The sequence below is a fragment of the Jaculus jaculus genome, chromosome 12 (assembly GCF_020740685.1).
Source record: "Jaculus jaculus isolate mJacJac1 chromosome 12, mJacJac1.mat.Y.cur, whole genome shotgun sequence".
Lineage (NCBI taxonomy): Eukaryota > Metazoa > Chordata > Mammalia > Rodentia > Dipodidae > Jaculus > Jaculus jaculus.
The window spans coordinates 20,889,641-20,913,832 of NC_059113.1; the positions used below are offsets into that span (position 1 = coordinate 20,889,641).

A 24,192-nucleotide genomic window follows, 5' to 3' on the forward strand; every position below is an offset into this window, starting at 1 on the left:
GCACAAGGGGGCGCACGCATCTGGAGTTCGTTTGCAGTGGATGGAAGCCCTGGTGTGCCCATTCTCTCTCTGTCTGCCTCTTTCTCTCTCTCTTTCTCTGTTTGTTGCTCTTAAATAAATAAATAAAAATAAACAGAAAAATTAGAACTATGGCAAAGACATGAATATTTATCAAAAAAACCTAACTCAGGAGTATAAAACTTTTATTAAAAGACCCTCAGGATGTCAAATTAACATACATGTTTTGGACATCAGATTAAGTCTAACTGTGTTTCCTTGAGAGAAATGGTAGTAATTATTTTGGACAGTGTTTTTAACTTTGTATACTAGAACCCAATAAACCTACTAAATACTATCATAAGTGTAAAAGTCAAATCTATTCAAAGAAACTTTACATTCACTTTTTTTTGTATTTATGAAAAAATTAGCTAAGGAGTCTCATTAAAATTTTTTTAACAAATTGTGATAAAGTACAAGGATAATTCAATGTACTTCTATACAACCATTAAGTATAATCAGAGCTGCATATACTGATACAGAAAGACATGCCAAATGCTAAAATATCAATTTGCAAAATAACATGTCCCACTCCTTTTTTTGAGACAGGGTCTCACTGTAGCCACTCTGCCCCCTCTGCAATGTTCCCTAAGCCATGGCCGACCTGTTGGCAGTCCAATTGAGTGTTGAGTTCTCTATGGCCTCTGGATTTCTGTTTTGAGAGGTTCTGACTGATCACCATGTTTGTCACCATTAATCTGGGCAGCTGTCAGGCTGACAGGAAGAGCAGTCCTCATGCTGCCATCCCCCTGCAATTTCTCCTGGGCCATGGCAGATGCGGCAAAGGTGACACATCTCATGGTGAGCAGTCAGCTAACTGCTTATTGATAGACCTTGGTTCTCCTCCGTTTTGTCTGTCATCTTCCACCAAGGTTTGTTCCTTCCCAGGTGGGTGCCCTGGAATGGTGTCTCATGATTATTTGCAGTGGCAAGAGGCCCTGGTGCACTTGCATACACATGCAAAGAAATATTTTTTTAAAAAATACAATGTTTGAATTTCTCTCATGCAAAAAAGAGGCCACATTAATCTGTCCACATGAGATACAACTGTGAGTGTCCCTTAAAATGTGCCCAGTCCCTAACCTCTCTATAGAATATCCTTCCAGTTCCTCTTTTTCCTTCCTCAATGATGTTCACTGGATACTTGGAAAAATATTTCATTCCCAAAGTATTCAAAAGCTAAGAATTTCCACTAGTAAAAGTAAGCAAGCTTAAGACTGTTCCCATTATTTCTCAATTTTAAATGATGGTTATTAAAATTTAACCCAAGTTGGGATATACTAATAAAAATATAATCACACTGCTACATTTTGACAGGTATATGTATATATAAAAAGTCACTACATTTCAAAATATTTACATTTACTGTGGAAAGATATTTTGCAAGATTGCAGGTAACTGTATAGAAGCAAGGAACTTGAACATAATTTACTATAATTTCTTACTATTGAGTCAGTCAGCTCAGTGTCAAGACTTTAACCTGGCACATGATTAGTCAGAGAAGTATCTAATAAAATCCTACCCATGTAACAACTCCCTGAAAGCTCAGGCTATAGCATGAAGCACTAATGACAGGTGCAATGGCACAGTCGGGAAGTGAATTCTCACCAGACACTCTCATCATTTCAAAATATTCTGACCTGGGATCTATTTTGTAATCTCTGTGCAAGTATTTTATTTCAAGTTTTTTTCAATGCATTCATTCACACCCCCTGTGCTTCATATTTTCCCTCAATTTAAAAATAACATTACAAAGGCGGATGTGGTGGCACACGCCTTTAATCCCAGCCCTTGGGAGGCAAAGGTAGAATGATCACCATGAGTTCGAGGACACCCTGAGACAACATAGTGAATTCCAGGTCAGCCTGGGCTACAGTGAGACCCTACCTTGAAAAACAGACAAACAAACAAAATAAATAAATAGTACTATTACAAGTCAGCTTGTACAGTTCCCAATAGTTCCCATCAGACAGGGAAATGATGATTAGGTTTCCATTAATATCACAATTTTAGCTACAAAGTGGCCTTGCTGGGAAGGATACTTTGTACCTAAGGATGGATGCAACTCATCAAAGGTCAAGATTACAGGAAAAAATGAAACACTGGCAAGCAAGCTTATTAACAAACTACAATGAAAACAAAATGGTCTTCCTCCACCAAGGCCTTATGAATGCTAGGCAAGTGCTCTACCATGGGGCCATCAGCCATCAGTGTATCGAGATAGCACTTCTCTATGTAGCCCAGGCTGCCCTTGAACTCAGAATCACCCCATCTCAGCTTCCTGAGTGCTCAAATTACAGTTCTACACCACCAAGCCTAGCAAACACCCCCCCCCCCACTTCCCCCACTATTTACATTAAGGACATACATAAGCTTTTGCCAATTATACAGAACTCTCCTATGTCCTGAAAAAAAAAAAATTCCCACCAGTAGAATAAAGTACTGGAATAAACTGATGCTATTAGCTGTGGGGCACTGCCTACGGCAAAGCTCTGAGGACTTCAGGGAGTAGGACAACAGTCCACCTTGATACATCCTAAGTTCTTAAGTCTCTCATTCTAAACAAGACCCAGGTACATTAATGGTTTATCCACTTTATTGAAGGTTGAACACACTGTTTAAAACTAAGCAGATTCTGTATTTAGAGTATAGAGATAAAATGTATCATGGAATGGGCAAAGAGGAGAGGGAGAGAAGCAAATTCACCTGGCACTCCAAAATGACTTTTCCTTACCAGGATGAAACATCTTGCAAATAAAGAACTTCCTCTGAACTTCTTCATGTATTTTTTGAACTAATATCCTTCTCAGTCCTTTTTTTTTTTTTATTTAACTTTGATAACACCTAGCTGTGCTTCTCTATAGCAAGGAAATAGAATTAAGCTACTAACCCAAAGCCAGAGACTGATCACCGCTCTCTAGCAGAATGTCTTTTCCAGCTATTCCTTTCAACTACTATAATAACACATGTGACCATCTAGTCACAATTCCCAATGATTCTTCACCTAAGCAAGCTGTTCTCACTGCCCATAATTCAGCAAAATTACTAGGTCACTGGGGCTTGAAAATAGCCCAAACACGAGCAAACAGATTTGTCAGCGATGACAGGATATGTCATGAGATAGACGGACGTGTAAAAAGCTGGCATTCTCCTGGCTGTGATCATGGAATCAACAGAGCAATGCAAAATGTTGCTATTTGGAGGATTTACTAATTTTTAAATTATAGTTAGATTATTTATTATCCACTACCCAGAGAATAATAACTAATTGCCAATGTGAACAATTGAGTTCAATATTCACAGTTCCCTTAGGCAGTTATACTCAATTGAACCAAATAAGCCAATTTACTGGATCAATAGAGAGCCTCTGACAGAAATAAAGAAACATGAAATACTTCAGAAATACCAAGCAATAATTTCTGAAAATTTGACCAGCTTCATAACTCAAATAACTTTAGATTCAGAAACTATTAGTTACTATTTAGAAATAATTAAATATCCAAACACAGACGGGTGTGGTGGTGCAAACCTGTAATCCCAGTACTTAGTAGGCTGAGGCATAAGAATCACAGTTTAACTCACAATAAATAAATAAAATAAAAATATTTTATTTCTATTTATGAGAGAGAGAGAGAGAGAGAGAGAGAGAGAGAATGGGCATGTCAGGGCCTCTAGCCACTGCAAACCAACTTCAGATGCATGTGCCACCTTGTACATCTGGCTTACATGGCTCCTAGAGAATTGAACCTGTGTCCTCTGACTTAGGCAAGTGTCTTAACCACTAAACCATCTCTCTAACGCCACAGTTCACTTTTTATTCATTCAGAGCCAACATGGAACTGATAAAGTCCATAAGGTTATTTACAAACACCTGACACATGAGGAACACTCTGGTAACGAGATGTACTCAAGTACCAGCACAGGACTGAGTCTCATAGCTTCCCCTCCACTGTGAGATGAAGGAGCCACTTCGCTGTCAGGATGGATCACTAGCTTTGCACGATCTCCGCATCCTTCCGACAGCACATGTCAAAAGCCTTAAGAGACCCCTTGGATTCCTCTTTCATACATATCTACCCTTCAACACATCCTACAAATCCTTTCCTTCAAAATATTTGCAGGTTTGAATTTATTTATTCATTATTACCTCTCTCAACTATCACAGGGCAATACCAATCTTTCCTCTGGACTACAGCAGAGTCATCCTGCTGGTTTCCCTGATTCCACCCTTACTATTTGAGAACCATTCCAACTAAAACTTGAATCAGGGGGCTGGAGAGATGGCTTAGTGGTTAAGTGCTTGCCTGTGAAACCTACGGACCCCGGTTCAAGGCTCGACTCCCCAGGACCCACGTTAGCCAGATGCACAAGGGGGCGCACGCATCTGGAGTTCGTTTGCAGTGGCTGGAGGCCCTGGCGTGCCCATTCTCTATTTCTATCTGCCTGTCTCTCTCTGTCTGTCTGTCACTCTCAAATAAATAAATAAATAAGAAAAAAAAAAACTTGAAGCAGGGGCTGGAGACACAGCTCAGTCAGTACAGTGCTTGCTGAACAATTATGAGGACCTGAGTTCAGATCCCCAGTACCCAAACAGTAAGTCGGGTGCAGCAGCATAAGCCAGTGCTGAGGAAACAAGGACAGAAGGATCCCTGGGGCTTTCTGGCCAGCTAGTCTAGACAAATCACTTCAGTGAGAGACACTGTCTCAAATACTAAGGTGGAAAATGGCTGAAGAAGACACCCAACACTGGCCTCGGGTCTCCACATGCACACACCTGCACATGTACACCCACACACACAAAGAAATGTATACACACACTCAACACAGCCCTTCAAAAGTCCATGCAGGGCTGAAGAGATGGCTTAGCAGTTAAAACACTAGCCTGCAAAGCCTAAGGACATAGGTTCGATTCCCTAGTACCCACGTAAAGCTAGATGCACAAAGTGGTGCATACGTCTGGAGTTTGTTTGCAGTGGCTAGAAGGCCATGGCATGCCCATTCTCTCTCTCTCTCTCTTAAATAAATATTTTTTTTAAAGAAACAGAAAACAGCTGGGCTTAGTGGCACACACCTTTATTCCCAGCACTTGGGAGGCAGAGGTAGAAGAATCGCTGTGAGTTCAAGGACACTTGAGGCTACACAGTAAATTCCAGGTCAACTTGGGCTACAGCAAGACCCTAACAGGGAGAGGGGAGGCCATGCATACAGACAGAGCTGGGTTTGCTCTGGCCTTGGTCTTCCTGTGTATCATTCTGTAGCAGAAGTACCCTAGTTAGGGCTGAGCCACACCGGGTCTTGAAGTAGGGCTAGTTCATACCCGTGTTAGTGCGCTCCATCTCTTGCGTGCCTCCCTACCCTTCTCACCTCCTCAGCCCTCAAGCTTCAGCCCTCACCTTACCCTGAAAGCAAGCCACTGCCGCGACCTCCTGTCTGAGCACTAACCACTCCTGCCCACCACTTTTTCGACACTAACCTGGGTGCTTAAGTGAGGGACTCCTATCTTTCTTGCTGCTATCCGACAGTGCTTTGGCACAGATTTGTTCAGTGAGTCCCAAACACATAAAAAGTACTGATTGTAAAGGTGCCAAAGTCTATGATTAGTACAAATTGCGTAAGTTAAGTAGTATTTCTTTGCAAAAAACCATCATAAAAGGAAAACGTTTCCCCAAAGTGAATTATTCATAACACTACAGTTTTTCAACGACAAAAATTCAGTGGATCTGAAAAGCTAGCTGAGTGGATAAAGAATGTGCAATGCAAGCACAAATACATAAGTCTAGATCCCTGAAACCAGGCATAAAGGCCAACGCTGAGCCCTAGCGCACGTAATCCCAATGTGCCTACAAAGACGAGGCAGGAACAGAAGTACGCAGAGAAGTGCATGGGTCAGGCAGCCTGTCACTCAGAGTGGTGAGCCCTGCCTCAAAAACAAGATGGAAGATGAAGCCAATCCTCGAAGTTGTCCTCTAACCTCCATCCATGTGCCATGGAACACACATTTATACTCTCACACATGAACATGTACTTATACAAATCCACACACACACACACAACTTCAGTATATGGCTGAGTATTAAGTAATGAGCCCATGCCTTCACTAAGGATGTAGAAAGACTAGAAATGCAAAAGTAGCAGCTGCCTAATGGAGTTTCATTTTAAATTAATTTCTAAAGTAAACGATTTACACACTCAAAGGGGGCTTTGCAACCATGACCAAAAACCTCCTTTCATGAAGCATTAAGTCAAACTTATATTCAAACATGTTAAATTTTAAATTAGGAATCATTTGCCTCAAAAAGGTTCAATTCCTTTATCAACAGTATCTACCAGATAAGAAAGTGACAATTAGCATTGTAGTCTCAATTAAAAGAAAAGAGGTCACCATAAAAATGAGAGGTCTTCATGGCATACTTAAAATTATTAAGAGGCAAAGAATGTAAGTGCAGATGCACTAAGTGCAGAAACAGCTAAATTCACGATAACAAATAAACTATTTGGAAAAGGTAAGCCATCCAGACCTTAGCATCATTTCCCAGCACCCCTACAAAGCACCAAGATTAACTGCTCTGACCAAAGCTCCAAGCCCAAGCAGGATAACAAGCTGCAGCACTCTTCACATGACAAACATGCTATCCTTTTCTGTATTTGTCCTATATCCTTAATCACCTCCAATAAGTTAATCAAAGCCATGGACTCTGAGGCTTCCATCATCAGAATCTAGCAAAGGCCTTTATCAGCAGGAATTCAGTAAGTGCAGGTAATGTATTATTAGCAAAATAAAAGCGAGGCCACAGATTTTTTATGCCTGATTATTCTAAACACTATTGTTTGAATGTGAACTGTTCCCACGTGAGCTCATGTGTTTGGACATATAGTCCCCAATTAGTGGCACTGTTTGGAAAAGTTGTGTAACTTTTAGATTGGGACTTTGCTGGAGGAAGTAGGTCACTAGGGACAGATCTTGAAGTCTCACAGGCCTGCCCCCTTCCCTTCTGCTTTCTGCCCCCTGACTGGTCTCAGTATGACCAGCTGCCTCCTGCTCTTGCCTTGATGGACTACATTCCTTCTTGAATTATAGCCTAACTCTTCCTCCCTTAAATTGTTTCTTGACAGATCACACTCTGCTGATGCCATGAGGCATCTATCCTGTGCTAACATGGCTAAGCCTTCTGCCTTCTCAGAAGCCTGATTCTCACCAAGCTCCTTTCTATACTGCTCTGCCCTGCTCCTATTCAACAGAACCCCACCACTCTCGCTTCTGAAACAAACCTCTGGATCCCCATAATCACTTCCAGCTCTCTCCCTCTCCAAGACCCTTCCTGTCCAAAGTTCCTCACAATGTAGCCAGCATTCTTTGCTGCCTATACAACTTTTGTCAGCAAACAACTGTTTAGTCATAAAACTATGAAATCATTTATGTACAAAGCATTAAACTAAGTCATTTAAACACTCCCAAAGTTAAAAATTGAGAAACCCATCCAATTCTCATTCACTGTATACCTTCTCCTACCTTTCTGATATTACATGTAGCTCACCTCCCAATTTATCTTCTAAAACTGCAGAGATCAGAATCTCAACCGTCACAAAACACAGTACTTCTGCACAGATCTTTGCTGATTTGGTTCCTTTGACTTACTATATGTTGACGACCTTTAGACTGATTGATTCTTTTTTTATATTTTATATATTTGTTTGAGAGAGAAAAAATCAGGGGAGGGAGAAGAGAGGGCATGCCAGGGCCTCCAGCACTTCAACTCCAGACACATGCTTCACCTTGTGCATCTGGCTTTATGTGGGTATTGGGGAATCAAACAGGCTATCAGGCTTTGCAGGCAGGCAAGTGCCTGTAACCACTGAGCCATCCCTCTAGCTTAAGGTCAAATTCCAGTGACCCATCCCCTCAGTGGCTTTCCCTATCCTCTCACCCACAGTAAAAATAATTATTCCCTTAACCATGGCCCCAAATCACCTTACCAAGGGCAAGCAGCACACATGTTCTATTTCCTTCCTTGCTTGTCTCTTCAGTTGGACTGAATTCCTGAATTATGACGCTATCTCATATGCTAAATCTTGTAATTTTCATGTTTTAAGAGAAACACTCTATAGCAAAATTTTCAGTTTCTCATAGGCATGTAGGACCCCCAAGGTTAAAAATTACTGCCCTCCCAAGCTACCAAAATACTGGCTACTTAACCACCCATGACAGTGTATTAAACTGTCATCACTACTCTACCAAGTGACTACACAGTAGCAACTTGTTTTGGTGCTAGAACAAACTATTACAGTCTGAAGTTTCTTTTCAAAAACAAAATTTTTATTTTGTTTTACAGAGAAAGGGAGAGAGAGAGAATGGGCACACCAGGGCCTCTAGCTACTGCAAACGAACTCCAGACACGTGTGCCCCCTTGTGCAACTGGCTAACATGGGTCCTGGGGAATTGAACCTGGGTCCTTTGGCTTTGCAGACAAACATCTTAACCACTGAGCCATCCTCCAGCCCCAGTCTGAAGTTTCTTGATTTGAATAACTTACCAAGTTATTATTGTAATGTAAGCTGCTAGCAAGGGGAAAGTACATGAGAATTACATGGAAACTCTGAACTATCTTTATGACTTTTCTGGAATATAGAATTATTCAAAAATAAAAGGTTTATGAGGGTTTTTTTTTTAGTATAGGTGCCAAACCTCTCGATTCCCAGTTTCCAAACTTCAAAGAATTATTAGTAATCAAACCCATTGTTAAATCTCCAGTAAAAGTAGACATGTTACAAAGGGGTTAAATATAAAACAAAGGTAAATGTCAGTGAATGCACTGTAATAACAGAAATAACTAATTATAACTTAGTAGTCAGTGGTGTTTATTTCTTCAACATTCCAATATGAAACTGGTCTTTGCTCAACTCTGAACCACCCAGGCCCCTCCTGTTAAGCATCCCAACTAGGCAAGGCACCCAGAAGGGGAAAGGCAGGCTGACAAGCCAGGGTCAACTGTTAGACCATGACAGGAGAGATCAGGGTATGCCGGAGGCAGAGCGGCGCACCCGCCACTTGAGATTCCAACCAACTGAGCTGGAGGTGCACAGGCTGGGAGCTGGGGAAGATGCATACCAGACAAAGGGATCAGCATGCACAGGACTCCAAGTGACAGGACACACCTGAAACTCAGGACCTACGGCTGAAAGCATGGAGCAAGGCTGAGGCCAGAAACAGGGAGCCCAGCTTTCAATAAACCTTTAGGACCTATGCTTGGCCTCGAATTCCTTTAGGTTTCCCACAACCTATGTGTACAAGCCAAAGTACAAAGTGAAGCTGTCAAGCTGGACCTGTCTGCAGACAGACAGTGGGATGCATGACCAGAAGCATGGATTCCAGATTTCTCAACACAACTATGCTTTCCACTTGTTTTGTTTTGAAACAAGAGTCTTGCCACTGTGGCTCAGGTTGGCCTTGACCTTGTAATCCTCCTGCATCACTGCATCAGCCTCCCAAGTGCTAGAGTTGTCACCACACCTGGCTCTAACTATATCTTTTACTAGATAGGTAATGCTGAGTGATATTTATGAAATATGATCATTGAATACCAGTGGTGTTATGGATTTGCTTAGTTTAACTGAGCTATTATAAACATGTACTCTATGTAACCATGTTTACACAATTCTCTTGGCTCTCACAGAACAGTCACCCCATTTCTCAAGAAAGCATGTTATCAGCAGTTAAAAAAAAACTCTTGCCTTGAGTCTACTTAACCTCCTGTATATAACTAAAGGAAGCCATTCAACTGATAACATTCTGGCCAACCCACTATTAACAACCACACTTCACCGAGTGCATTACAACACCTACAGGAAGCAGAAACCTAGAAGCCTGCCCCATCATTCCCAGGTTCTGCTTAACTCTCAGTCACTCATGCTCCTACGTGAGGAACATTGTCATGGCCTGAGCGTCATCAGCGTCACTCAGGAAAGGGAGGGAAGCACACTTTCCATCTCCAACCCAACATGACTGTATCAGAAACACTGGGATGTGGCCCACACACCATGCTTTTTAACAAGCTTTCCAAGTTAGTAATGATAATCCACAGCTCATTCGTAGCTAGCTTCAGAAGTCACAAACTAAGGAAGGTGACTTCTAAAATAAACACCAAGAAGGAAATTTCTCTCTTTAAACTTCACATGTGTTGGCTGGTGATTTGTGCTTAGAACTGCTGCAGCCATCTCTTCACCCAAGGGCAAAACACATGCACATCTACCATGCTGAGTCCTCTTGTAATCAGGCCAGCAAAATATCATGAATCCACTCTATGTAGAGGAACTCCTGAGATCTAGGATAATATCTCACTCCATCAAACGTAAGACTCCACCAATAATAAGATGCATCATTATTTTATGCATCATCAAGGGGAAAAAATACTGCCAACCTAGTTGACATGTCGTTCACATAATGAAATGGTACCATATGTCTTAATTTTAGGAATGTTCAGCTATGAAGAAATGCACATTTCAAAATTGAAAAAAAGTAAATTCCTGACTGCTTAAGTCAGATGAATCGAGGTTTTTCTGGTTTTGCTGCTAAAAACATTCTAATTGATTTTTTTTAAAGGTTACTCTGTTCAATGCTGGGTATTCATTAAATGCAAAGGATCCAAAGTACAGAAAGAGTGAAACATTGGAGCCGGCATATAAAGATAGACAATGAAATATGAAGACAGAAAAAAGAGCTCATAGGGTGCCACCTTAACTGTCCTCAAAGACCTGAGGGCTGGATAGAAATAGGAGTGCACATGCTTGGAAATGCCAGGAAAGGCAGGTTTACCTAGGAACCGGTAGGCTGTGGATACAGCTTGCTAGTAGAGTGCTTGCCTAGCATATGCAAGATTCTGGGTTCAATCCTTGGTAATACATGCACACATTATACATTCCAGGTGAAACACTCATCCCTTGAGAAACCAAGAGTACCATTTGGGAAGGTTGTAAAGCTAGTTTTGGGGAAATAGAAGTGGAAGGGAGGCTCTGGTAAATTAGAGAAGAGTCATCTTCCACAGGGAACACCCCAAATTCTCCTCCTCCTCTTAGTGCAGAAGGCTACATGTGGCACCAGACCCTCACTTGTGCTTTGTGACTTTAATCTTCCAAATAGTGATCGAAGAGTTGCTAGGGTACAGTGGTTCTGGTCAAATACAGAAGATTATTTTTTTTTGTAGTAGTAGTAATAATAATCAGGAACTAGGTGACTTTATCCAAATTTCATTTCAGCCAAACTGGAATTTGAAAATTATGATCTGGAAGTTAAAAAAGAAAAAAATACAGATCATTCTTCTATGTAACAACAGAAACTTGCTATTTTGCTTGGCTGGTTATAAAAAGCAGTCTGATTTTCGGAAAAATGTAAAACGTTACTACAAAACGTAACCCAGGGTGTCACTGCACCTCCAAGTTGTAAGGTTGGTAATCCTGTTGACACTTGAAGCCACAAAAAGTACTGTGTGATGAGGCAAGATATTTCAGTAGTGCTCCTACTGGTATGGTCTTGGTGTGCTTGAAGAACCCCCCAAAAATCTTGTGTCTTAATTAAAGGGTTAGTTAACAGCTGAAGAGCTTTGGGGAAGTGACGGGATCATGAGGGCTCTGACCTGTCAATGGACCAACTGACTGATGCATTTCATAATTTGATAACTAATAACAATCCTCAAGAGGGACAACATACACCATCGCTCAACCCAGTTCTAATGACCTCACAGACATTGATACGCCCATCACTTATCAACTAGTATTTTTGGACCATGAGCTTCTGAAAATGTCATATAAAGAAAAGAGTTTTGCTTTTAAGAGTCAGTAGGCCATTTTACCAGTTTGTTCACCCTACATATGAAAACAGAAAATCCAGAAATTTTTGCTAGCTATAATTACACAAAAGAAGTGACCATTTAAAACTAACATGATTACTACTGGAAAACATGAATGCACTCCCTTTGCAGCCACTCCTAACCCTCACCATTCTTTCAAACTTGACAAGCTTTTGTGTAGACTCTAAGCGCTGCATAGCTCACATTGCCTAGGATAACATACCACATGTATTTCCAGTGTGTTTAAGTGTAGTGATGACCGGGCAAGGAGAACACGACTGACCCATCAGATGGTGTCTTTGGTCACCAGTGTTATTTCCTAGGTCCTGACCTAGGCTTAACTGCTCAGAAAATTCTATCCAAACCTATGTCCCTTGATTACATTATCTCCCTGCATCTGCTGGAGACAAATATCCACAAAATAGAATTAAACCTTACAATTAAAAAAAAAGTAAGGAAAAAATACTAAAAGCAAACACTGGCAAAATGTACTGAATTTGCTAATTGCACTTGGATGAAAGAGAATCCACCCCTTGTCTGTTTGCATGCTAGATCATTCCTCTGCTTCCTTCTAACCTTTACACAGGGCCTCCTTTGTGCTAGGCACTACCTACAGTCAGCTCATTTATTTTTACCTGTGGGGCGGAGACTATTGTTACCTCAGGTAACAGCCACGGCTGAAATAGAGAGGGTTCAGCAGCTTAGCCAAGGCCACATTTTGTTCTAAATTTTCTCTGTGGTCCATGCCCCCGCCCTCACTGCAAAACTCAGGCAGAACAAAAGTATAAAGAGACATCAAAAAGACAACCATCCCTGAAGCCCTGCTATCCTGGTAAGTTACACTCACAGGCTTCAGAGCGCTGACGTGGAACTAAGTGTGTTGGTGTCCCACCTGCAAGCCCCGTCTACAATGGTGAAGGCTACCGTGGACAGGCCAGCACTGCTTCCTCTACCTGCTTCCCTACTGAGTCTGCCTGTTCAGGGCCAGAAAGTCAAATCATCCCACGGGCTTCAGCTTCAATTCTGGTAGACTAGTGAGGTTTGAAAGTGCCTCAAGCAGAGCCCACAGTTCTCTGATCCTTTACAATATCAAACTCTACAACTGAGTGCCATAGCAGCCATGCTAGGAATGAGGTCAATTACTCGGCACACTTGCTAGACTTCCTCTCCTCTTCCCCACCCCTGGAGTTCAGGCTCTTTTCCCAGCACTGACTCCAAGCTGTCATTAGCCCTTTCCTCCCCGTGTAACTTCCCTACACTTAAACTAGTGTAAGTCTTCTCACCTATGGATTGCTATAAGGGGGAACTGGAGACATAAAAGAGGAAAAAGGGAAGAAACAAACTGCAGTAAAAATTAAAGAGGGTCTCGGACTCGTTTTGAGTATCTGTTCATTTGTGTTTTTTAAATATAAATTTAGAGATTTTATTAGATTTGGATAGGACTTAAGAAAAGGAAAGCAAAGCTCCTATACAACAGGAGGGGGTTTCTGGAAATGGAAAAAGCCCACCTAGAGACCCAGACAGGGTTCTTTTCTAGGTTCCGAATGGGGGTGGGCTGACAAGCCCCTGGTGACCAATTTTCTATGTAGGGGATCAGGTTTAATCCTTCTACAAATCTTAATCCTCCAGAAAAGGCAACTCCTTTCTAGGAAGAGGGAGGCCCTGCTTTAAAAGGCGTGGTGGAGCTTGCATCCATGCGCAAAAATTCTAAGAGACACGGCAGGCTGGGGTGCAGGTTAGTAGAAGGGTAGGTGCCTACGAAGCAGGCACCGAGCCTCAGTTCATACCCGAGCGCTGCAAAACTAGAACAATGAATGACACATGGCCAAAATATAACAGACATGCAAAGCATAACTACACACGTAAATAATATATACAAGCATGCATGTTGAAACTGTTAGGGTCTTTGGTTCTTATTACCACTCCAATCTTTTCCATCTATGAACTTCTAACTCTACTGTTCTTTAACCATCTAATAGTTTCTCAGTATCCACTTGCCAGACGTGACAGTTGAAAGCAGCTCAGCCTTTGATGCCCGAGCCAGTCTTCTATAGCAACATCCCCACTTGCTTGGGAAACAAAGCCCTGATGCTCTGCTACCCCAAGCCATGGCAAGGGTAACTTCCCCTGCCACCTCCTACTTCACCTCACTAATGGAAAGCTCAACATGGATGATGTGTAAGCACTGAGGTTCTTACTTGAAGTTCCTAGAGGGTAAAAAGAAGCCTTGAATACAAGAAAATCTTCTGCAGCAGCATGTCAACAGTGCTGTCTGCAACTACTTCAAGGGAGGTGCAGCTTCATTGCTTTCTACGGTTTTAGGGGGAACATTAATCACATAGGTTTCTGGGTTATTTCTAAACAAGTAACGTGAGGTGTCAAGGAGGGATGACTGAGAAGACAGAAAGCACCCTTGAGTAACAGTATCCTAGAGTCAATTAGAACAAACTAAAATGTGTTGGCAACTTTTTCAAATATTTTCCTACAACTCGGTCTTGGGAATGAGTATATGTTAATTCTCTGTTAACTCTTACACTATACTCCTGAAAGTTAACAGTGTCTCCCAACAGAGAAGCAAAATGCTTCACTGAGGACAAAAGTAGCCCAGAGACATCAGAAAGACACTATACTACATATTCTTTTTTTTTTTTACTTTTATTTATTTATTTTTTTTAATTTAATTTATTAGTTTTCTTTTCAGTAAATACAGGCAGTTTGGTACCATTATTTAGGCTCATCTGTGATCTACCCCCTCCCATTAGACCCTCCTTATTATTGAAAATGGGTCGTGCATTGTGGAGTTAGCCCCCAGTTATTAGTATGATAAATGTCTCTGAAAATCATGACCCAACATGTAACTCTGACATTCTTTCCGCCCCCTCTTCCGCAAGATTTCCCTGAGCCATGTTGGGTTCATTTTTGGTCTGCTTCAGTGCTGAGGTGTTGGGGGCCTCTGAGGCTCTGGCTATACTACATATTCTTGCATCCAAGGGCCTCAAACTCTGAAAGGCATTGGCAACCTTACTCTATTTCCTGTTGCTGTGAAAGGATGCCTGAGACTGGGTAGTTTATAAATAACGGAAATTTATTTGGCTTATAGTTCTGCAATATGAGAAAAGAGCATTGCACTGGCATGTGTCAAGAAATTTCTTTCTACCTCACCTCATGACAGAAGCAGAGGAAAAGAGAAAGTACACAGAAGACAGAAAAACAGAGCAAAAGGGAGAGAGGATGGGAGTAAGGATGAATTCTCCAAGTGCCATTATTCTACATGGCACATACATCGCCTTGGCATCTTGGTTTTCCCATGTTTTGGATCCACATAAGTGCCCTTTCTCAACAAGAGCATCTCACAGAAGTCAGTCCATCAGAGTGGTTCTGGCCCACCTCCCAGTAAAGTGGGTTTGGTCTCCTGATGCCAGGAATGGTAATGCAAAATACATGCTTGGGGCTGTTATTGTTTGTTTTCTTTTTCTCTTTTGAACCAGAACATTCACGTAAATCAGTTTTAAAGCATGAGGCTCTTTTATCCCTTTACACAGTCTCCAGATGCCTGCACACTCAGCAGAGCCAAGGACAGAATGCAAGCTTACCCCCACCCCTTTCAAAGGTGCCAGGATGACCATCCTACACACAACTTTTGGGGAACGTTCCCTGTAACAAAGCCAATCCCAAAGGATTGAATCTCCAAGCAGTCCCCCAAACAGTATAGCTGTTTTGGGTTACATATTTAATTAGCTATCTAAACTCTCTTAACTGCTACTTAAGTCATTAGCTCATCCGTAGTTTCCCTTCACATGATGTGGGGAGCAAAAGCCATGACTGAAAAATCCATCAAGAACAGAGCTGTGCCACCAGGAGATGATGTGCTGTGAAGAAAATGATCCAGGTGCATAACTGTGGCACGGTGCTAACTTCTGTGTCCGCTTCCATGTCTATAAGACAACACATGCCCTTGGGCCGCAATGAGGATGGATCAGTAAGTAATATATGCACTAAACACTTCACACTTCACATCTACAATTACACTGGGACTACGAATCCCTCTGAAGAGCTGACCCCCTGAAGCAGAACTTTCTTGTCAGCCACTTCCACCAGCTCCTGAAGGCCATTTGTTGTGGTCAAGTTCACACTGCTGGCAGAAAACACCCGACCAAGAGTGGCTTGTGGGGAAAAAAAAAAAGTTTATTTTGGCTTACAGACTCAAGGGGAAGCTCCATGATGGCAGAGAAAACGATGACACAAGCAGAGGGTGAACATCACCTCCTGGTCATCATCAGATGGACGACAGCAGTACAGTATGCCAAATGCTGGCAAGAGGAAGCTGGCTATAATACCCATAAGCCCGCCCCCCAAAATACACTGCCTCCAGGAGGTGTTAATTCCCAAACTGCCATCAACTGGGGACCTAGCATTCAGACTATTATGGGGGACACCTGCATCAAACCACCACATCACTGTTGCCTTCAGAGAATGAATTGTCTGACACTATTACACACATAATAATAACCCTGCTCAAAATTACTCGGGTATCTAGTTATCCGATGGGAAGAAGAGACGGTCACAAACCCTTACTGCTAATGGCTGTTGTCCTCATGTGATTCAGGGTAAAGGAGGACTTTCTTTCTTATACATGTTAGTATTTTTGTTTGGTTTGTTGAACATACCATGTATTTTCTTTTTTTTTTTTTTTTTAAATTTTTATTTATTTATTTGAGAGCGACAGACATACAGAGAAAGACAGATAGAGGGAGAGAGAGAGAATGGGCGCGCCAGGGCTTCCAGCCTCTGCAAACGAACTCCAGACGTGTGCGCCCCCTTGTGCATCTGGCTAACGTGGGACCTGGGGAACCGAGCCTCAAACCGGGGTCCTTAGGCTTCACAGGCAAGCGCTTAACCGCTAAGCCATCTCTCCAGCCCACCATGTATTTTCTTTGGTTAGAAAATGCTGAGCTGGGTGTGTAGCTCAGTGGCAGAATGCCTGCCTAGCGTGCACAAAGCTCTGGGTTCACTTCCCAAAAAAACTTAGTTTCAATCAATACTATGAAAACCATTCACTTTAAACATTAAGAGGATAACTGACAGCTAGCAGTACATCGCTTCTACAAACCCTCATTCCATGCAGTTTGCTTGTTAAGGCTCAGGAGGAACAAGATGATTGAAAGCTGTCCATTTATCCCACTCATGAGGGAAGATGAAGAGGAGATCTCAACTGCATCAGAACCACATGGAGAGAGTCTGCAGCACTACCACTCTAGGAGTAAGGCACTCACTCCTCTCTCTTCCAGATGGTGACACCACTCCAGCACAGCCCACACATTCAAAGCAAGTGCTGAAGCGTGGACTAGGCGTCCCTTCCACAGCAGCTGCTCCACAGCGTAGTTGTGCAGCAGGAAGAAATCAGTGCGTGTCCAACTAACGGGATCTTCTCTGAGTGGAGCGCTACTCCTACTCCAGCACTAGTAGCTGCCAGCTGCTGCCTAAATACTATTTTCCAACATCTTCTGAAGGCTAGTAGTTACTCAAATAGATTTTTAAAAGAAAATGAATGCAAAATATTGTAATTATTAGAAGATTATTATAATTAGGCATTATGTTCTTTCTTTGGCACAAGGAACAAAGTGGCTATGACTCCCAAAGAACAGAGAGCCTTCCTCTGGTCGCTTAGTAATCCGCTCAGAGGTTGCACTGACTCCAAGGCAGACACCCTGACCTACGCGTGCTTCCAATTACAGCCTTCACCTTGAGTCTCCAGTAAGTTCCTGAGTTCTCTCATGATCTCATTCCGTGACAGCCAGTGAAGCAAAGATGGGAGAAAGAATGATCAGAGGATATTTCCACCTCTTCTAATGTCCCATCTCCACCTTGTGGGTAGCAGACAATATAAATGACATTCTAAGGCCATTCAAACATCCTTCTTCTCTAAGCCAAGGAAAAACAAACTGAGTATGTACATGGTATATGCTCCTCAGAACCCTCCATGGTAGCTTCTGATGGTCTCTGTCTGCCTGACTTCACTCTGGCTATAATACAAACTCCTCTAGCCCCATGCATACAGTTCCTTCTCCTACCAGACCACATTCCCTCAACCTGATTGCTAAACTTTCCAAAACACATGCCCACAGCAGCCATGGGCTGCAATGCATCTCTCAGAACAACCAGGACAAGAACAAAGGATTGCAACCTTACCCCCTTCCCCTAAATAAAAAAGTGAGAAAGATCTTAATTTGTATTTAAAGCCTGACATACTCATGGCAATTTATGGCCCCTAAGGAGGAGGTGTACTGTCAAACAAAAGACCTTGTAAAAGCTCATTTACAATTCCACGTTCCATGATGACTGCTCACATGGGCATCTTATAGCACTTTCCTAAGTTACCAAGTTTCGAGTACAACTGAAGCATCTAGTAAGTGAGTTGAACCTCAGCTTTGTGCAAAAGGCAAAACAGTTCAGAGGTCATAAAGGACTAAAGTTTGAACAAAGATCAGTACATAATGCTCTCAAGCCCAAGGTTTCCTAACCTGTATAGAGTGGAAGATTCTTTGTATTCCAGGATCATTGGTCCTTGGCCTCTTCAAACTAAATACAAATAGCAATCCCCGGGGGCTGGAGAGATGGCTTAATAGTTAAGCACTTGCCTGTGAAGCCTAAGGACCCCGGTTCGAGGCTCGATTCCCCAGGACCCACACAAGCCAGATGCACAAAGTGGCACATGCATCTGGAGTTCGTGTGCAGTGGCTAGAGGCCCTGGTGCATCCATTCTCTCCCTCTCCCCCTGACCCCTCTCTTTGCCTCTTTGTCACTCTCAAATAAATAAAAATAAAAAATAGGGCTGGAGAGATGGCTTAGTGGTTAAACGCTTGCCTGTGAAGCCTAAGGACCCCGGTTCAAGGCTTGATTCCTCAGGACCCACGTTAGCCAGATGCACAAGGGGGCGCACGAGTCTGGAGTTCATTTGCAGTGACTGGAAGCCCTGGAGTGCCCAGTCTCATTCCCCCCCCCCCCCTCTCTCTCGGCCTCTTTCTCTATCTGTCGCTCTCAAACAAATAAATTTAACAAAAAATTTAAAAAATAAAAATAAAAAAATAGCAACTCTCCCCCCCCCCACACACACATACCAGCTGTGACAACCACAAAAAATCTCTAGACATTGCCACATACTGGGGAAGGTGGCATCTCTGGTTGAGAACCGGGTGAAAAAAACGGTTTTGCAAACACATGAAGAAGATCAACAGTAACAGCAGGAGCAGCTGTCACTCAAGTACAGTGCTGGTGCTGACACATTAGGAATGCAGTGAGGACTAGAACACAATCAAGTAATGAAACGTGGGCTTAGAAAAGTCTTCTAGAATCACAAGGCTTCACACTTTCAATGTGAAAGCTTGCAAGCATTCACCAACCAGGAGGCTGAGGAAGGACTGCCTGAATTCAAGGCCAGCTTGGGCTACATAGCTTGTTTCAGGCCACCCTGGACTAACTACATAGTGAGACTTTCTCTCAAAGGGAGAAAAAGAAAAAGAAAAAAGTCACCAAAAAGGGTCTCAATGTGTTCTGTGAATGAAGAAAAACCAACAAAGGCCTCTGATTAGTCATGACAAGGTCAGAGCACTATGATTGTCAGTAATGCTACTTGGAGAAGATGCAAGTGTCCTGAAAGCCAACTGTCCTTGGGGTGAGGGACTTTAAAAGGCTGCTACATGAACCATTTATACCCAATAGTTTCTCCATCAACTAAAAGGCGATAACTATTTTGGGGTCAAAAGCTTGTATCTGTGTGACATTCCATAATAAAATATTCTTAAAAACTCACATAAAACATTTTAGAGACAAGCATAATCTCACATACCTATAATCTAAGCCCACAGTAGACTGAGGCAGTATTACAAATTGGAGCCCAACCTGTACTTGTGCTTGGAAGTTGTCTCTCAAAAAAAGAGGAGAGGTTGACTGCCACTTAGGACATGTCAAAGAAAGAAGAAGGGGAAGTGAGATGAGTTGAGGAGAACAAGCCTGACAACCAGAGTGGAATCCCCAGATCCCATGTAAAACTGAATATAAGGGGCTGGAAAGATGGCTCAGTGGTTCAGGTGCTTGCCTGCAAAGCCAAGTTACCACCTTTGATTCCTCAGGACCACATAAACCAGGTACGCAAAGAGGCATATGCATTTGGAGTTTGTTTGCAGCAGCTGGAAGCCCTGGTGTGCCCATTCTCTCCCTCCCTCCCTCTGTCTCTCTCTCTCTCTCTCACACACACACACACACACACACACACACACACACACACACACACATACACACTCCACCCTCTCTTCCCCCACCTCTTATTTCTCTCTTTTTCAAATAAATTAAAAAAAAAAATAAAGATTTCTTTTAAAACTGAATGTAAGTATCACACACGTCTGCAGTCCCAACTCACCACAATGGAAGATGGAGTCAGGAGAATCCTGATGCTTGAGGGCTGGTCAATGTGGCCTTCACAGCAGCAAACAAGAGACTCTGGTTCAAACAAGGAAAAAGGTGAGGACCATCGCCCTCTGACCTCCTCACGCCTTCCATGGCATGGGGCACTCACATATACATACTACACACAACTTTTAAAAAAATTACTTTAATTTATTTATTTGAGAGAGCAAGAGAGGGAAAGAGGCAGACACAGAGGGAGAATGGGCACATCAGGGCCTCCAGCCACTACAACTGCAGATGCTTGCACCACCTTGTGCATCTGGCTTACGTGGGTTCTGGGGAATTGAACCAAGGTCCTCTAGCTTTGCAGGCAAATGCATTAACCACTAAGCCATGTCTCCAGCCCTACTACACACAACTTTTAAAGACTATTTTAGTTCTGTATGTTGGAATTTTTGTTGCTTACTTTCAGATAGACTGTCAGATGAACCACTAATTTTATAATTTCAATTTATCTAATTTTATAACACCTTTATCTAATTCCATTCTTGGCTTATGAGTGGTCTTTTAATACAAGCATATACCAACATGTAATTAGATTATAAAGTGATTGTAAGTTTTCTACAGATTTTCCTTACAATGGGAGCAATCTTTCAGTACATGTTTACATGTACTTGAACACTGTTAAATCTTTACTTGGTACACATAAGCAAGACACTTGAAAGACAGAGTTCTATAGAGGAGAATCATCTGGCCAGGAAGACTCTTATCAACAAAGAAACCAGGGACTTCTGGTCAAGATGGCGACCACCTAACTGCACCGCACCTTCCTGGGACAGAAAGAGACACAGATCCTAAAGAGAGAACCACTCCATCATACCTCCAAAGCGCCCCAGCTGAAATTAAGAATAATTGGCAAAACAAGCAAGGGTGCTGTTTTCCTGATGAACTGGATACCAGCACAAGGGTGAAGGAGATCGACACAGAGAACAATCAACTCCTACCAAATCAGATATCCAGAGACACAGAGGTTCCCAAGACCTCATCACTGAAGCAGACCTAAAATGAACCCAACATGGCTCAGGGAAATTTGTGGAAGAGGGAGAAGAATGTCAGAGCCACACATTGGGTCATGATACACAGAGACATTTCCTCCTACCCACAATTGAGGGCTAAACCCACAATGCATGACCCATGTACAACAAGGAGGGGCCAAGGCGAGGGGGGAGGACAGGGAGGAGGCTAACAATAGTACCACCTTGACTGTATTCACTGAGTACAAAACTAATTTAAAAAAAAAAACTATTAATACTGTGGCACAAGTAGAAGAGGCAGCCTATATCGAACATTCTGCGAGACTTACAGTGTTCATCCAGCCCCATTCTGTGGCTTTTCTCCTATTAACTCTTCATTTTCAACACCACATAGGATAGCAACCTCTTCTGCAAAACCACTACCCATAGGCATTACCTTATTACAAGACACAGGACTAGATGAAATAACTAACTGGTCCGTGGTAGCCTTGGGCCCCATTCAGGTGTGAACCTCATCACCATGGGTGGTAGTAGAGTTGGAAACAGCGTTCTTCCAGTTGAAATGCCACACTTTTTTTTACTGGGATAATTACAGGTCTAGTAATATGGAGCTTTCTTTCTCAAAGCTATCTTTATGAGTATCACTTTGGAGCAGTCATGCTAAGACAAGGCTTATATCTATATATTGTCATTTTGTATGAAGTATATGTGCTCAATTATAAAATATTTTTAGGTTCAATGGTTAAAGGCACTTGCTTGCAATGCCCAATGGCCTGGGCTCAATTCTGCAATACCCATGGTAAAGAAAAGCCAGACACACACAGTGGTACACATGTCTAGAGTTTGTCTGAAACAAGATGCCTTGGTGTGCCCATTCTCTTTCTCTCAAATTAATTACTTTATTAAAAAATAAACATATATAATTTTAAGTGACCCAACAGCAATTTGTCCCTGGTGGGCTAGCACACTGGGAAAACCTATGCCTTGAATAATGTGGGTTGGCCATGGGGGTTATAGTCAGTACCAGTTTTATTTTTATGTTAGCAGTGGTCTTGAGTAAGGAAAATAAATTGATTTTGGTTGTTTGGCTGTAAATAGAGCTCAGAAGGAATGAAGACATCTGGAAGATTTATTAATTTTCTTCAACTATAGTAAAATGTATGTAATTCCTGGTAAGGCAGGATATCACGGCAGAGAGCACATGGCACAGGCAAGATGCCCACCTCACAGAAGCTGGGAAGCAGAGAGAAAGAGACAGCAAGAAACCCTTCAAAGGCAGGGCCCAGTAACTGAGTTCTTTTAACCAACCCCCAACTTCCACAGTCCCACCAACTTCCAGTAGGCTATTCAAAGGCATGGCAGTCATGATCCAATCACTTACTAAGAGGCCTCTCCTCTGAACACTGCTTGAATTGGGATCAAGCTCTCACTCAACACATGGGCCTGTTGGGGATTACACTTTTCATCCAAATTATCGTGTCCCCCACTCCTAGCCCCTGGTCACCCTCTGTTTCTGAGCCTGACTGCTTTAGGGGCTTAAGTGGAATCATGGCAGTGCATGTTCCTTTACCACTCATTTGTTACACTTAACACAAGGATCACCCGTGTTGTGGCGTGTGTCAGAGTTCTAGTTCTTTCCAAGGCTGAGTACACTGTACACATAGGCCACCATTCTGTTCATCCATGGACAGGCTCTTGGGATTGCTTCACCTCCGGTTACTATGAATAATGCTGCATTTCAGCACACATTGCAAACCGCTCTATGCCCCTGCCTTCCGTTCTTTGTATACCCCCAGAAGTGAAACTGTTAGATCATATTATCATTGCATAGTTTGGTGAGTACTTGCCATACTGTTTTTCATATGTTCACACTGTTTTATGTTCCCACTAATACAATGCTTCTAACTTTTCCATATACTTGTCAACACTTGTTATTTTCTGGGTTTTTGTTTTTAATTTTGTAGAAGCCATTGTGTTGGGTTAAGATGTTTTTGGATTACCCAAGTACTTACTAATCAAGATAATTACAAAGTGAAGTAAATTAATTCTTTTTTTAACTTGGTCATAGAAAAAGTTCCTCATTTCTGTTAATTATAAGGTCACTTATAATTATAAGGTAAGATTATGAGAGACCACCCAAGTGAACTTATTTTTAAAGCATAAACAGCTAGCTGTTTTCCAGACCCAAGAAATAGGAGTAAAAATGTTCTTCACATGATAAAGGAAACTGCAATGGAAGCCTTCCATGGCCCCAAGTTCTAAACTATTTCTTTACAGATAAACTTTGTTGACCCTTGAATTAGAACAGGAATCAAAGTTTTAAAAGGTAATGCACAGTCAGTGTGGTGGTGCAAACCTGTAATCACAACACTCAGAAGACAGACTATTGTCCCCATTTCAAGGCCAGCCTGGACTGTATTAAAGTGTAGTGATTTCCAGGTCATCCAAAGCTTAAGTTAAGGAAGGAAGGAAAGAAGGAAGGAAGGAGGGAGGGAGGGAGGGAAGGGGAGGGGAGGGGAGGGCAAGTGAGGGGAGGGTGGGGAGGGCAGGAAGGGAAGGAAGGAAAGGAAGGGAGGAAAAGCAGGAGGCAATTGCCTCCTACCTTCTATGATCAGTAGCATTTTTCATGTTACATATATATACATGTACACACTATAAACACACACCGCCGCAGAAGACCATCTATTTCTACTGCATTCAGCAGCTGGTGTTTTGTTATTACAGTCATTGAAGAAACAAACTGTGATAGTCACTAAGATATACAGAGATCTGCTGCCTTCCCACTTAAAGTTCTACTTGATTTGGAAGTTCTCCCAATCATCCTTCAAAAAGAAAGAAAACCTAGGAAAACAGACTGT

At 42.3% G+C, this 24,192-nt stretch overlaps 1 protein-coding gene across 3 annotated transcripts in view; it reads right to left on the reverse strand.

Moving 5' to 3' along the window:
* Positions 1 to 24,192, reverse strand: part of Xkr6 (XK related 6) — a 258,596-nt gene that overhangs the window by 217,303 nt on the left and 17,101 nt on the right. The window contains exon 1 of one of the 3 annotated variants that reach the window (XR_006632951.1): positions 20,314 to 20,395. The exons of the other annotated variants lie outside the window; for them this stretch is intronic. The gene's annotated coding sequence lies outside the window, so the exon portion shown is untranslated. Of the gene's footprint in view, positions 1 to 20,313; positions 20,396 to 24,192 lie in introns of those variants that run through there. 3 annotated transcript variants of the gene reach the window in all.